The following is a 16,798-nucleotide window of genomic DNA, read 5'->3' as shown; positions in this document are numbered from 1 at the left end:
CAATTAAGCAAACAGTTGTTAAAAAATGAGTGAGTTTAATTCTGGGAAGAAGGTGGCAGTGGTGGCAATATAGTTTTTTGATCTTCCTGAATCTTCATATAAAAAGAGACAGAAGAACTAGATAGAAAACCAAAGGCATTTAGACATTTATGACAAAACGAGGTGATGAGGTCTATATGCTCACACCCTAAGATACAAGTGGATATGGACAAACCACCAATATGTTATCATGAACCTGCATGTTATCAGTATCTGTGTAAGAGAAATCAGAGGGAAGCAACAAACCTGAAAACAGAGTAATTCTAAAATAACTATCAAGTAATGCTAGAAAGTGCAATGGACCAGTTTAAGATCAGTAAATGTAAATACTTGAAACTAACATACAAAGTCTCCTTTCCAGGACAGTGTTCACACTGGGGACAAACTACTAAGAATATATTTAAAATTTATGAGTAGGACAGAAGCAATAGACATGAAAGGAAGAGAAAGTCCAGATCAAAGTAGGAGAGAGGAACAGTCATGAAAACTTGGAAAGCAAACTGCCATTGTTTTTAGTGTGTGACAGGGCTCAGCCAACTTTTCTGTAAAAGGCCAAGACAGTCAATATAGCTGTGCAGACCACTTTGTCTCTGCCACACATTCGTCTGTTTGTTTTGTTTGTTTGTTTACAACTCTTCAAAAATATAAAAACCATTCTTAGTTCAGTGGGGCCCAAACAAAAATAGGACCTAGGCCAGATTTGACCCACAGGCTATAGTTTGCTGAGCCCTGAGCGCAGGTCTAAGGAAAACAACAGGATAGGGAACTCTGTATTTAGAAGAGCTATTTGAACTTCTGGGAATGCAGGGAAACAAATCACATAAAAGCGAGCAACGAAAATCCGTTGAGGTTAAATTCCTTACAAAACAAAATGAGGAGAACATCATTCTTATAGACAAGTACACAAGGAAAGGATCAAAAATACACGAGAAAAACAGATCAAACCTGCAATTTACTGTTTCAAAGTGAGCTAAACAACATTAAGAAAATAAAATGCCAGATATGCAAGAGTTACATAAATCAGAATTGGAAGAATTCAGAAATGAGGCAGCCTGGCTCAAGAAGGAATTCTATGTAAGTGACAAAGAAATCTGAATGGGGCAGCCCAGCTCAAGAAAGAATTCCACATAAGGGACAAAGGACTCTGAATGGGGTGGCCTAGCTCAAGAAAGAATTCCACTAAGTGAAAAAGAAATTTGAGAAATAAAGTGTAATGAGATGAACAAATAAATGCAACAAGGAGAAAAACGAAAACAAAAACAAAAGTAAATGAAGAAAGAGTAGAAAAGAATGCAGGAAAAAGTGACAAATATTCTAGAAGGAAGCTAACATTGGAGTAATAGTTGTCCTTGAGGGAAAAAACCAAAGAAAGGGAACAGAACAAATATAGATGAAAAAATGTTATTCAAGAAATTTTTGCTGACTTAAAAAAATCTTTTAGGCACACAAAAGAATACATGACTTATAAGAGGGAAAATTAATTTATTATCAGACTTTTTGACAGCACCATGTTGTGCCTGAAGAAATTTACGTGATTTTTTTGAGACACTCAAGGTAAGACAATGTGATTCAAGGATTTTCCAGGCAACAAGAGTTAGCTTTAAATATAAGGGGCTCACCCAAACTGTTATCAACTTGCAATTAATCAGGGAATATTGTTCCCCTCATCCTGAGATCCACTAGAAAATGAGCTTTAGACATTCTAAATGACCAGGGGAGATACTGACCTAATAACTAACTGGTGAACAATAAATTTAATGAACTAAGACTAACTGAGGGTTAAAAGGAAGAGGTTTTATTTTGCAAGGCTACAAAATTGTACCTATATTATAATATATTATAATATAGATAGCTATATTATAATCATAAGATAAACTTAAGGGAAAATATGAATAGTATATGCAAAAATGTTTCCATAATTATCATTGATGGTGATACTATTATTATTGTTATTCTGAAAGCAATGTAATATGAGATAGAGCAAATGGGTTATCAGGAGAAATTCTAATTCTATCATACCCTGTGTCCTTGAGAACTGGATTCCTGGTGTAAACAAAAGATTCAGTATTGTGTTCCCACAATTTAATTGAAAAATCAGTTTAAACTCAAAAGGTATTTTATCTCTAATTCTGTCCACTGAAAATGTCTAGAAACACTGACTTAATAACAACGGGTATCCCTAGCACCCAAACTGAGATTTTGAAAAAAATATTTTGCACTGCAAGAAACAAAGACTTCTTGGAGAGCTGGTTGATTCCTAGTCTGAGGCAGGAAACACAGCAATTGAGCCTGAGGCATCCTCACATTATCAAATAGAAAGGAAACATTCAAAGACTAACAGGATTGTGTCAAATGGATTCGGAAATCAACTTGGAAGAGTTTTCCACTGACCAAAGGTGAGGACAGTCTGAGCGTCAATAAAGATGAAAGTTGCAATGAAATGAAACTTAACAAATACATATGAATGGGTGAATTCATAAAGATTTTTTAAAGAATAATAAGAGTTGGTCACTTCTGAGATTGACAGGGAACCAAATTACTATCTTCAAGTCTGGGTAAAGAGTCAAATATTTATCATGTCTTTCTTGAATAAAGTCTACCACTATGTAACCAAAGAGCATGTGAGGGGAGTATCTTTTTACCGTATTATTCCTACTAATAAGAAACAAATGATAAAATTCAAATATTGCTATTTTTCAGCCCCAGTGAACAAATGAAACTATGCATTAAGCATTCATGATTGCTAAGATAAAACAGAGAATCCAGACATTACATACCTCCTAATGAAAGAACACACTACCCTCTAGAGTCTTGCCAAAAGGACCGAACCTACTTAGTCTGATCAAGCTTCTTGATCCAAATGCCAGTTTGCAGGAAACAGAGCAAAGAAACAGGTTGAACTCTAACTTAAAATAACTCATGAAGTGATACATTTGTCACATGTGGTTTTCTGTGTCTGTGTTTTATTTTACAAAAAAAAAAAAGCTTTTAAAACGAATGAATTTATCTTTGACAATATTCTTTGAAAATTGATTAGATGGCTTTTCCTTTGTGAAATTTTTATGTGCCCTAAATATTAGCGTTAAAGATTTGACATTCCAAACCACAGTGACACAAGAACCACAATACAACAAGAGGAATAAAATAAGATTACATTCAATGCAGTCGAAGGGCTTCTATTCAGTGAATTGCTTTGCCTGCAAGAGGGGATATTTACTTTTTTAGATTTATGTTGTCAACTTAGTTTACCGAAAAGAAAGTAATCAGTCAACAAGTGTTAAATGCTGTTGGAGATCCAAGAATATTTGGAAAAGATGGACCTCTGTTGTCAGGTTACAGTCATAATTCCAGGCAGAGAAAACAATGAAAGACTACATAAAATTAAGCAGTAAAGTATGTGATACAACTTATGAATGCTATATGAGTTTAGAGGCCTAAAAAATTAGTGAGGGATTGGGTCATCAAAGACTTCTTGGACTTGGAACTAGGACTCAAGGGCATGGGTAGGATTTAGAGGTAGAGGGATGGTAGAAGAAAAAAAACATCTCAGGAAAAAGATGGGACAGATTGAAAATACAGTGAGGAAGATCACCAAAATACTTTTCTACTAGGACGAATATACTTTAGAGTTACTGGAGTGAAGTCAAAGTCTGATTTCAAACATATATACAACTACAATGTAAACATTTATATGAGGTTAGAACCATAAAAAATTACTTCTTTTGGGTGAAACTGCATTTAGTTTCACCTAATATACATATACTATATATTTTCATCTGTCTATGTATTTCTTTATTAAGGAAGTGAGAGAGAGATCAGGAATGCCAAACTCACATGCTTAGAAGTCAGAATTTTATTTTTGTTTTTGTCTTTGTTTTTAAACCTGAGAGAGGGAGGGAGAGACAGACAGATAAAGATATTTGGCTACAGTGTATGAGAGACAATAGGGGAGAGAGGATGCTGGACAGGAATTCATCTAAGTAATTCACGTAAGGAGAGGGGTCACCACTCAGCTTCCAGGTGTTATTAGCATATGGAGAGCAGTCCTGGTGTCAAATTTTCTGGAAATCCAGATTTTTATGGGAAATCATCACATTCTCAAATGTTGGCAAATAATTCAAATAAAGAAAATAAACCTGTGCTGGCAAAACAAAATGTATCTCTGAACTGAATCCAGGTCCATGGCCACTAGTCTCTAACCTCAGATTCCTACATATACAACTATATGTAGGAACATATATGTATTATGCAAATATATATGTATTCATGGAAGAAGGTCATAAAGTCTGGGCTTCCTCAGTCAAGATGTCAACCATAAGATCAACAGCAACCACGAAGAAACTATATGATGTGGTAAAGAGGGTAAATATAAAATAAGAAAGCAGGTCTCCTTTATGCAAGGTTATTGAGCATGCTTGTTTTATGTGGACCTCTCCAATTTAGACTGGAATTCAGAGGGAAGAATGTCTGACTTGAGCTCTGAACTTCCTGCTCAGGGTTGATGCTGAAACTCCCAGCCTGGTCCACGTTACATTGAATTCATCCCTTCACCACTCTGTCCCCACCTCCCAGCTGCCCAATTTCTACCTCCTCAGACAACTGACTCTGTAAAAGTCTCTGCAGCATCACTGCACTATTGGTTTTCAGTGTTGGAGTATGCATTTATTCTCATTAAAAAAAAATTAAAAGTAACTCAACTGGTTCATTCTCATTTTACTAGTTTGAATTTTTGTCTCAATCTGAATTAACCTCATCTAGCTGCTATCTGGATCCTAAGCCGTAGTCACCATTTCTTAATCTCCCCCCACAGTAAAGGCGAAGTCATTGTCGTTTCAATACTGACTCTTGCTAATATCAATACCCATCAAGTCTCTACTCATCTGGGTAACGGCAGCTTTTTCCATTCGATGTCCAGCCATGGTATAAGGTATGCTAGCAAAGAGCACGGAGTTTTATAATTTACCAGCTGTTGGATGAATGAATTACACTAACTGCTAAATTCCACAAATCCTAACTACCCTGGGTACACCTTGACAGTGGCCAAGCTTCAATTTAAATAGAAAGTGGTAATGGCTTATTCTCAGGAAAGGTAAACAGATTTGCCTTTGGAGTTGCCATAACAACAATGGAGTTGTTACTGATACAAGAATATTGCTAGAGCCAGGGGTCTTCAAGACTTTTTGATCTGGTATTCTGCTGTTGTCAGTAATTTGAGGATCAGGTAAGTCCACTGACATTTGTAAAGTAACACAGAGCTACCTAGGAAATAAAAGACCTAAGACAACTTCACATCCCCTTCTGTCTACCTTTTTCAAGAAGCTTCTTTATGCTCTTCATACTCTACCTGCTACTCAACATCTTTTGGGCTTTCTCTGGCCTCCATATAGTGCTTTTGTCAAATTGCATCTGGATCTACTAAGGAATCAACAGAATCTTTTTACACCCCCCGTCAAACTTGATCCAATAGTGAATCAGCCTGAACAACAACAATAAAAATATTATTTGGTTATTGGTTAATAGTGGACATAGGACTCTATTGCTTTGATCCCCTTTTATATTGTGATGGAGGCATCTCGTTTAAGTGTGTACTGAGGTGGAAAGATGGCTGTGAGAGTGTATGGGAGCAAAGGAGAACAAGGGTTTGTGTTTTCTCTCCGTACAAAAGAAGGGTGTCATTTACTAGCTCACCACTAGAGGGCAATGTGGAGCTATTTTCCTGCACATGCTCAGAGCTCTTAAACTTTAAACCAGTAAATCACAAAAGAATTGCCTAGAATTGTTCCCTCTTTAGAAGCAGCAAATGAGTTAAACACATTTAATATTATCATAATGAATTCAAAATGAATTAATCATTAATTATGGTCAGACCCCATTGTTCAGGAATACATTTAATGACAATTATGATAGTAAATTTATTTTTTCGATTTGCTGAAATGATACAGATATATAGGCTTGAAAAATGTATCAATTGCCTCTGAAAAACAACGTAGAGAGGTATTTTCTCATCTGAATTCACTGTGATTGAATCCTACTGAGATAACTTGAATTTTGGTGGCTGTTCACATGGGGATTATTTTTAATTATGGATATTCGGAGTGATTCCAAAGATTTCAAACTCTTGATCAGATTTTCATCATCGTTTGGCCAACCTTTCCTATGGAATACATCACAATGGGACAAAGGAGGATAAAGAAATACTTAATAACTCTTTGAGCATCCAAAACAGATAGCTTCTGGCCAGTATCTTCTTTGTGGCTAGGAAAAAGGGGAAATAAATGCACATTTATTGATTACAGGGGTTATAAAGACAAGGAATGGGCAGTGGGGAGAATTTCTGGTTCTCCTTCCACAGAGACTTGGTTGGTGAGAGACCCATTATCGTAAGAGCTTTTGTTGAGGCTTGCCTGAAGGTAGTGAGATGCACGTGGCTCTCTGGGGCTAAGGGAATGAATCAAACAACCTGCAGACAGATCCTCAGGGGCTGGACCAAGATGCTGTACTTGGTAACAAAAGCCAGTGAGAAGAACATCATCGTTTTAATTACTATTTTGTGTGAATTAAATGCCACTGGCATGTGCTAGACTGACAGCCCATAGTCCTTTATTCATTACAGATTAGTTACTTCACTCAGTGGCCCCATCAATGCCAAGCGCTTGCCGGGGCCCAGTCTTCATGTCTCTACATCTTTTGCCCTCTGTTAGCGCTGCCAACAAGTCAATTAGAGAAAATTAGAGTGGTAGCTGTTTTCCTAATGCAGATGCCTGCTCACTGCAGAGAAGCAAGGCTACCCCAGGCACAGAGTACAGACCACTGGATCCCTGTCAGATGGTAAATGTTACTGGATACCTCTGACCCCACTGGACCTGAACCGTTTAATTAAGTGTAATGGGTGGATAGCAAACACAGACAATTGCATTGATCTCTTAAAAGCATGAGCAATTCATATTCAAGAAAGATGCAATTTATACAGTACTTGCAATATTCAATTCTACTTCATTACATATACTTGTTTGCAAATTGAATTAATAGCTAATCTAATTAGCACCCTTTGAAGGTTTCCTTCCTTCCTTTCATCCCTCCCTCCCTCCCTCCTTCTCTCCTTCCTTCCCTCCCTCCCTCCCCCTTTTCTTCCTCTCTCCCTCCCTTCCTTCTTTCCTTCCTTCTTATTCGATGAACACTATTCAAAGAACGGTCAGATTATAACATAACTTGTTCATTAACCAGTCTTGCAGGTACCACATACTCAGCTAGTCTGTGTAAGGAAGTATTTGAGTCTAAAGGAGAATCAACATAAATTTTCTTTAATCTACCAAGGTTTATCACCAGGAGGGAAATCAGATAAAAATAAACTTTATAGGGAAAGTTTCACTGCTTGGCATATAGGAAGTATTTAACAAATATCTGTTGAATTGATGAACATGTGAGACACAGAAGGGCTATATTATTTAGTGAAGGTGAAATGGCAGCCCCCAATCAATCTGAACAAAGAACTCAAATTTCTTGATCTCAAACTACACGTTCTGATACCTGTAGGTTTATGAATCCAAAGAGATTGTGCAACGAAACCTCTCACTTGCATATTCACATTCAGTTATTCTTCCTCTATTCATTTGTTCATTTGCTCATCAATTCTCATTGAGCACCTTCTGTGTGTAAGACATGGTTATAAGTTTTCTAGGGTATGTAAGGATTTAAACAAACAAGCCCTTATTCACCTTGATGAATCTTCTAATAGAGAAGCCATGTTGGAAGTTTTAAAAAAAAATCAGAGCAAAGTGTTCTGGAATCAGAGAGGCTTTGTCGAGAAGGTGGCAGTTTTGCTGAATCTTCTGATGAAGAAAGGTTGAGGAGAGAGAGTGGAATAAGCAAATACAAGTAAACACCACATGGTGGTTGTACAATCATGCACATTAGGATCAAAACTTGAAGACAGACAATTTCTCCTCCCTCTCCCTTTTCTCCCTCCTCCATCCCCCTCCAAGCAGTAACATTTGTTGGATGTCTAATTAGGCCCTTTGTTAACTATCTCACATCCTTTATTTTATTTAATCCTTCCCGTAATCCAGTCTCTGGCATGCAGTAAGTACTTAACAAATATCTGTTGAATGGATAAACGATTACCCCCTTTTTGTAGGTAAGTGGGAGAATTTCTAATTCCAAAGCTCAGCCCCTTATCCTTGCCTTTCACTGAATAATTGATGGTGAGTTGAATAACATTTTGAATAAGTTTCAAACTGTGCTTTTAGGTTTTTTTAAATTAATTAATTTATTTATTTTTGGCTGTGTTGGTTCTTCGCCTCTGTGCGAGGGCTTTCTCCCGTTGTGGCGAGCGGGGGCCACCCTTCATCGCGGCGCGCGGGCCCCTCACTGTTGCGGCCTCTCTTGTTGCGGAGCACAGGCTCCAGACGCGCAGGCTCAGCAGTTGTGGCTCACGGGCTTTGTTGCTCTGCGGCATGTGGGATCCTCCCGGTCCGGGGCTCAAACCCGTGTCCCCTGCATTGGCAGGCAGACTCTCAATCACTGCGCCGCCAGGGAAGCCCTCAAACTGTGCTTTTAGAGATACTGATTCCCCAGAACTATGTAGTCCAGGAAAAGATGTTTAAAGCAGGTCTACGTCAGACACTGTTGTAATTATCCAGGCAAAGATCGCAAAGGCCTGCCTTGAGGTGGCAGAACACAAATGAAGAGCAAAAGATGCATGTTGAGTGACACAGTTTGTAGGTATATTTGGAGGAACAATGAGGAGGGGAAAAATCTAGAATGAGTTCTAGATCCTGAGTCTCATAGTGAGCTGAAAGTATTGTGGGGACTAGGAAATCAAGAAGGGAGAGAAAGATTCCTGCTTCTGTCGCATTCGGTATAGAGAGGAAGGGGCATCACAGATAAAACAGACGGGCTGCTCTGGGCTCTGGTCATGGTGTAAGAATTGTACATAAATAACCTGTAGTATGGAGGATACTTTCTTTAAGCCTCGAGGAAGCAGTGCATCCCTCCAGATACTCTTCCAGGTAACTGTATTCCTAATTTTTTTTTCCCACTGAATTAACTAGCTGTCTTGGGGTTATTTACAGATAATCTGCTTAGAGTTGTTGGCTCTTTCTTGATGAGTGCTACCAAATGTATGTGGCATTTTCCATCACATTTAAGAAAAGCAGACTTTCATGTGTACTGTGCTCTGACTTTAAAAACAATTTTTCATCAGTTATCTCAATGATGTGACAAAGAAGTTAGGGCAGGGATGGTCATTCCCATTTCAGTAATGGAGAGACCGAGGTCCGGTTGTCATCATCTCAGTCAGAGAAGACACAGGAAGTACTGACTGTCTTCCATGTGCCCAGACTTGCTTCTCTATAGCAACAGGATGAGAAGGTCTGAGGTTTTCTCTGGACCATAATGCAGAGCAGACTTTAGTTACCAATTAGAGCAGAATAAACATTCGTCACCTGCTTTGGTTGGTGAGGTGTGCTTTTTGGCAGCCTGCCCTCAGAGTCAGAGAAACAATTAAATCCTTAGATTATAAAGCACCACAAACAGCTTACAAATGGAGCACTTCATGAAATGATTTCTCAGCAAAGCTTTACATGAGGAAATTACCAGAGACAATATAACCAAACACAGAGGTTTTCCTCTTTTCGTTCATATCTCTCAAGGAAATACCGAATTAAATAAAAGACAAGGTGAATATATTGTAGGACCATCTAAGGACTCAACTAATAAAAAACACAAATACTGTTCACAGCAAACAAATCATTACTTTGGCTTAAAAGCCAATCAGACTGACCTTCTAGCATAAGGGAAAAATAGAAGAAGAAAATAATAAAATAAAATGTGTTTTGGTTAGGAACTGAAAGAGGAAGCATATCTTTCCCTTTTACAAACATTTGCTATCCTTTCTTCTCTCATTAATTTTTGTCTCCTTTTTCTATGCTTCTGGGGTTCTTCTCTTCGTTACTCTCCTAATTCTTCTAGGTTTCTGGGAGACAGGATGGGAACTAGGCAGTAGAAGAGAAATACGAAGAGAAAGAATAATAAGCATATGAATACAGAGGTGCTGAGGAAAAAGGGCAGACGTCAGTATAATGAGGAGAGCTTTTATCAGCACTCGCTGTACCAGATGCCAATGTGGCCAGGCTTTATCGGGCTTATCTAACCCAAAGGTGGGTACAATGATTGTCCCCATTCCAAAGATGAGAGAATGGAGTCTTAGGGATGGTCAAAGAGCTTGTTAATTAGCAGCGCTCAGATTCAAAGCCAGGTCTGTCCTACTTTTGCATCTACCCACTTTCCTATCACTGCAGGATAAAGATTAAGCGAGACATCAGAGGCAAAAGGCCCCGAATGGTTTACATTCTTTTTTGAAGCGGAAAAGTAGAAAGAAAGACACAAGACAGAAATAATTTGGGGACTTTACCATGGCTCAGGTTAAGCAGAGCCCAAGTGGAATTTTCTATCTTTTAGCGTCTGAGGTGTGTGTGTGTGTGTGTGTGTGTGTGTGTGTGTGTGTGTGTATGTGCGTGTGAATGCACACATGCGAGTGTCAAAGTAGCCTGCTCAATCTGTCAGCTTCTACATTCACTCAGGTTCCTGCCTTCATTTGGGTAATGTGTCTTGTTATTTTATTGCTAACCTTTCATTACCCAGGATGCCAACTAGATAATACTCAAACACTTAAGTGGCATTCAGCCTGCACACATTTATGTGTATCTTTATTTATAATTACAGTGGTTATTTCTCTATGTACTCTTGCTTCTGCTTTCTTCGTTATCTTCAGATTAAGCTCCATTTACAGTAACCCACTAAGTACTGTAAAAACAGCGTTGTCCTATAGCACTTTCTGTGATGATGTAAATGTTGAATAACTACACTATATGGTATGGTAGTCACTAGCCACATTTGACCGTTGAGCGTTTAAAATGTAAGTAGCATGACTAGGAACTAATTTCTTTTCGTTTTATTAAACTTTAATTAGTTTAAGTTTAAAGAGCCACATGTGGCTAGTGGCCTCCATGGTGGACAGCACACCTGTACAGAAGCTCTGTTTATCTTTCTCTCCCATGGTATTGCCATAGTTACTAAGGTCTTGTGGACAATGCCAAGGGCAACTGGAGAAGATTCGGGGTGAGGATTCTTGCTCCTACTTTTCTCTTCACATGTGGAATAACTCACGAAGTGTACATACTATGATTTTATAGTCTGGGTTAAAGTTTAATTTTATAGGCTGCACACATATACCACACCTGAAGGTAAAAAATTTAAGCATTTGCCTTGTATCTGATTCAATTTCTTGTATATATCTTAAATGATTTCTATCCTCATGGCAAGTAAGCTACCTCAACTGATGAAACTTTTGAGTACTCAAATGTTTCAATTCTGTGCTCTAAAATTTGGATGTGTTGCTCATCTGAATATGTACTCGATTCAGGAAAACATGTCCAGATGGAAAATAACTTTGTTAATAATGGAAAGGGACATTGAATTAATGACAAGTCTAAGGTGGCTGTAAACTTGAACTCATTTTTAACCTCATGCTTTAATAAACCATGAAGAAATGAAGTCAAAATAGTTAGGTTAGAATAAAGACCTGGTAAAAATAATAACTACCAATGAAAAATGGCACAAGGAGTATAGCATTAGGCCATTGATCATAAACAAATATAGTTTTGGACTTAAGTTCTCAAGCAAATCAACTGGTATTTTAATTACCCACTCAGATTGCCTTGGGCTCAGGGGGTAGAAGAGGAAGAGAAAAAAAAATAGACAAAACCAAATGGACTTACAATGACCTGAGCCAAGGTCAAGCAAAAGTCTGCATTAATAGTAACAGCAGATGTATGGGAAAAGTAAAACACGCTGTCATTATCAGGAAGCCAGTGAAATAAGCAAATTACAGTTGTTGATCTCAGCAAGATATACTGAATTATAGCATTACTGGTATAGATTTGGATTTTAACAGACAATTTTGTACATGATTGCTTTACATTGACCTAGATTGTAATACAGTTGCATGTCTGGAAAATTCTGCTGAAAGACTGTGAACAAAGGGAAATGATAAACAGCAACCCATCCAGTTGTGGGGAGATACATGTGGTGAGGCTGGGCCTTCTTCAGCACCTTGTTTAGTAAGAACTGGGAAGAAGGTAAGTAGCTAGAGGAGAACATTTAGAGATGTAAACTGAATAAACCTGAACCCTGCGGCAGGGTGACCTTAGTGAATTCCCAGAGGCCTCGCTTTCAGGGAGAATGGCTGAGCATTTAGGGTCAAGGCTCAGAAGGCAAGAGTTCTTCCTTCCAGACAGATGTCACCCCAAAAGGTAAAAATGCAGAGAGAGTAGAAAGGCCGTGGCACTGGGATTAAACAGACCTGAGTTAGAAATGAATTTGACTACTTAAAAGATATATATATTCTTAAGCAATTTTCTTGACTTCTCTCAGTTCCATCTTTGTCTTTTTTAAATCTGGAAATGTGAATGGTATTACCTTCATTTAAGATATATGCTGAAACTGGTGCAGCCACTATGGAGAATAACATGAAGGTTCCTTACAAAACTAAAAATAGAGCTACCATATGATGCAGCAATCCCACTCTTGGGCATATATCCAGAAAAGACGAAAACTCTAATTTGAAAGATACATGCACCCCAGTGTTCATAGCAGCACTATTTACAGTAGCCAAGACATGGAAACAACCTAAATTGTCCATGAACAGATGAATGGATAAGGAAGATGTTCGATGTATATATATATATATATATATATATATATATATATATATATATATGTATACACACATACACACATACACACACACACACACAAATACAATGGAATATTACTCAGCTATAAAAAAGAATGAAATAAGGCCATTTGCAGCAACATGAAAGGACCTAGAGATTATCATACTAAGTAAGTCAGAGGAATATCATATGCTATCATTTAGACGTGGAATCTAAAAAAAAATTGATACAAGTGAACTTATTTACGAAACAGAAATAGACTCACAGACTGAGAAAACAAACTTATGGTTACCAAAGGGGAAAGGAAGAGAAGAGAGCGTTAAATTAGGAGGTTAGGATTAACATATACACATATATAAAATAAATAAACAACAAGGACCTACTGTATAGCACGGGAACTATATTCAATATCTTGTAATAACCTATAATGGAAAAGAATCTGGAAAAGAATATATATATATATTTATATCGAATAACTTTGCTATACACTTGAAATGAACACAACGTTGTAAATCAACTTTACTTTTAAAAAAAAAGGTGTAAATAAGGCTTGAATGGACGCTTCACAAAAGAAGATATAGAAATGGCTAACAAGCACATGAAAAGGGAAATGTAAATTAAAACCACAACACAATGAGATGCCAGTTGACTTACAGCACCAAATGTGACCGTTTGGAGCAACTAGAAGAATGCAGTGTTTCTAGCTGAAAGGTAAAATGCTACAACCACCTTGGAAAACTATTTAGCCATTTCCTTTAAAGTTAAACAGATTCTTATCATACAATCTGGCAACTCCCTCCCGGATATTTACCCAAGGGAAATAAAAACATATATCCACAAAAAGTCCGTTACAGAATGTTTAGAGCAACATTATTAACGATAGCCAAAACAGAAACGAACTCAAATGTTCGAAAACAAAACCCATAAATAATGACATTCTCACAATGGAATACCATCTGAGTAATGAAAAAACATGGGCTATTGATACATAAAAATATACTGATGAATCTTGAGAACATTACACTAAGTGAAAGCAAAAGATACCAGACTCAAAAGAATACAGATTATAAGGGCACATCTTTAGGAAGTTCTACGACAGGCCAATCTAATCTATGTTACTCAAAATCAGGACAGTGGTTGCCTGTGAGGGATTGGAGGTTTATTGGACGGAGGTGTGCAGAAACTGTGTGTGGTGATGGGAATGAAGTGTACCCTGATTAGGTCCTTGTTTGTATAGGTGAATACATTTGCCAATATACATGCAATTGTATCTTTAATATCTGGGCATTTTACTATGTGTCAATCTTGCTTTAGTTTAAAAGAAAAACTATACATGTCTTGTGGTCAGACAAAATACGTTGATATGATACTTTAAAATAACTAGATACTGGGTCAACATTCAACATTCAATAATGGTATTTGTTTTATTATTATGACCTGTTTTGAATGCCACCTTTTATGGCATTTAAAGTTTTGTTTACTTTCTCTTTTTTAGGGTCCTAACTTTACCTTCAACGCCTACTTTGTCTCTCAGAAGGTTGTAAGAACCATTACCTTGGTGTAACCAAAAGCTAAAATTTTACTTCACCACCCCTGTGCCCTTGGAATAACACTGACAATGGTCATTCTTTGTAGATTACAAAAGGAAATACAATCATGTTTCCAATTAGTCACTCCTTTTCCTTCTGACACTCACCAGCCCCACTCCCTTTGAAAACTATGAACGGGGATTGAGATTCTTCCGAGGTGACCTGGCCCTGGAATAATTTATAAGGCAAGAGATGTCTCTGATAATTACTCCTAGTTATTCTGAATGTATCATTTAAGGGAGAAACAAAACTTTAGACAAGCTGCAAAGAGAAAGATAATCTTGCCATGTTAAGACGTTTTTGAAAATCTGAAATGTTGGTTTATAATTTGTTGTTCATCTTATTTATAATATTTGTCCTTTAATCATTGTTGGTTGTAATATTACATCAAACCCGTCAATAAAAAAATTCTTGTCAATGAAGGAATTCAAAAGAGTATGTGGTACTTTCTAAAAGTCTTTCTCAACAAAGATTTCCAAAAGACACTGTAAACAGAAATATCACTGGAATAGGTGATTAACATCTTAAGGAAACAACTAGGATGCAGCAGAACTCACTTGTTTCTATACATTTTGTTCTATTAGCTAAGTACCGTATCAGGCTCTACATCTACTCCTATATACATACACTGCTGAAAGACATATTCTCTTTTGTATGAGTTATATTTACTTCAACCCATTATTTTTAGAAATTCCTTATGTGTTGCAGAAAAGGCAAAGATTAAGTCTGAAAAATAAATTCAAAAATATAAGTAGGACTTATCCAAATACCATTTCTAGACTTTGTCAAGTATCAAAACTACCTGGGTGCTTTGAAGATTAAAGGGATTTTAAAATATTGTAAAACATAATAAAGGTGTAAATCCAAATCCCAAAGAGTGCTCTAATTCTTTTGTTGTTTAAGAATTTTATTTTTATTGGACATTACTTGAAATAGGGCTATCAAAAAAACTAAGATTTTCTTCCTTTGTGAGTTTAAGTAATTTTTCTTGCACTGTAATTATTATACTTCAACTCAAACTCAAAATAATAAAGTAGGGAAGTACAATTAGAGAGATACTTAAATAATACTGTAGTAGTTTCAAATATAAATAAAACAATATTTTTCAGTTATGAATGTTAACAAGTGATGTCCTTTCTAGGATTCAAGACAATGAATATGGTATGAACTGTATTTGTCATACATATCATATTAGTTAAGGTACAGACCAAGCTGCTATAATAAAGAAACACAAAATACAGCAGCTTAAAGTAGAAGTGACAGTTTAAAAGTGAGCAGTCCAGTGTGGCTCATGTGGCTTTGCCATCCTCTGTGACTTCTACCTCTTAAGTCTAATTCCTTGTCATCTCCTAGCCAGGGAGAAGGAGAAAAGACCTGAGTGTCACATGTGCTCATGCATTCTGTGAGGGGGCAAGGCCTGTGGATGGAAATGTCACACTTACTTATCTGCATTGGCCAGAGCTTAGTCACTGCCATCCACGACTGTAAAGAAGGCCATGCACAAAAACTGTCTTTAGCTGGGGGGGCCTGTATCTTGCTAAAATCAGGTAGGTGGGTCTATTATTAAAAGTCACTGCCTGAGGAAATCAGAAGAGATAATCCATGGAAAGTTCTTTGCAAAAGAAAATGAGATAATTATCAGGCTGTTTCAGAACAGTGGTGATTATTTATACATGCTCTCTCTCCTTTAATGCACACACCACCTGTGAGAGAGGAATCTCCTTATTCACTCTGAAGGCAGGAACCATTTTTCTTTATTTTTTATACCCCCAATGCCTACCACAGTTCCTGATAGACAGTAAGCACTTAAAAACTATTTGTTGAATGACAAAAATGACTGGTTAAATGAAGGAATTAAAAGGTAAACAAAATTGATATTCAAAAAAATTATCTTTGCTGAGGTCAAACAGCTTCTAGCTGGTAGAGACAGGATTCTACCCAGATCTATTTGAAGTTTTTTTCCTAAGTGATTCTCCTGCAAGAAAATTCCTGTGATAAAACAAGCCATCTGCCTGAGAGAAGCTCTTCCTCCGTAAACTGGAATATAAAATCTGTAATGACTACAGCTTTGTCAGCAAAGGATTTGTTGTATTTCTTGTGTGGAATGTGAAAGATACTTATGTTGGTCTCATAAATTTCCTGAGCAATCACCCACTGTTTTCTCAGCCTTTTTGATGTCAGAGAAGAATGTGGTTGACGGATTCTCAAATGAATAATCCTAACAAGAAGGCTCATTTCCAATGAGCTGCATTGTGGCTTATGATTATAAATAGGAAAGTTAACCCCTGATTAATGGACGTTTTAACAAATACTCAATGCTACAACAGTCACATATTCCTGTCCCGTCCTTTCCCCATAAGCTATAATGATTTCTGAACAGATCCCTTCAAAAACAATTAAACCTGGTAATGGACTAACTGGGCTCCCATCCATACC

General features: G+C 37.2%; 1 protein-coding gene across 1 annotated transcript in view; it reads right to left on the bottom strand.

The window, feature by feature from the left end:
• DCC (DCC netrin 1 receptor) overlaps positions 1-16,798 on the bottom strand; it is a 1,168,069-nt gene that overhangs the window by 155,425 nt on the left and 995,846 nt on the right. The gene's annotated exons all lie outside the window — the stretch shown is intronic.

Source organism: Globicephala melas, chromosome 13 (assembly GCF_963455315.2).
Source record: "Globicephala melas chromosome 13, mGloMel1.2, whole genome shotgun sequence".
Taxonomy (NCBI): domain Eukaryota; kingdom Metazoa; phylum Chordata; class Mammalia; order Artiodactyla; family Delphinidae; genus Globicephala; species Globicephala melas.
This window is presented reverse-complemented; position numbering and strand designations above follow the sequence as displayed.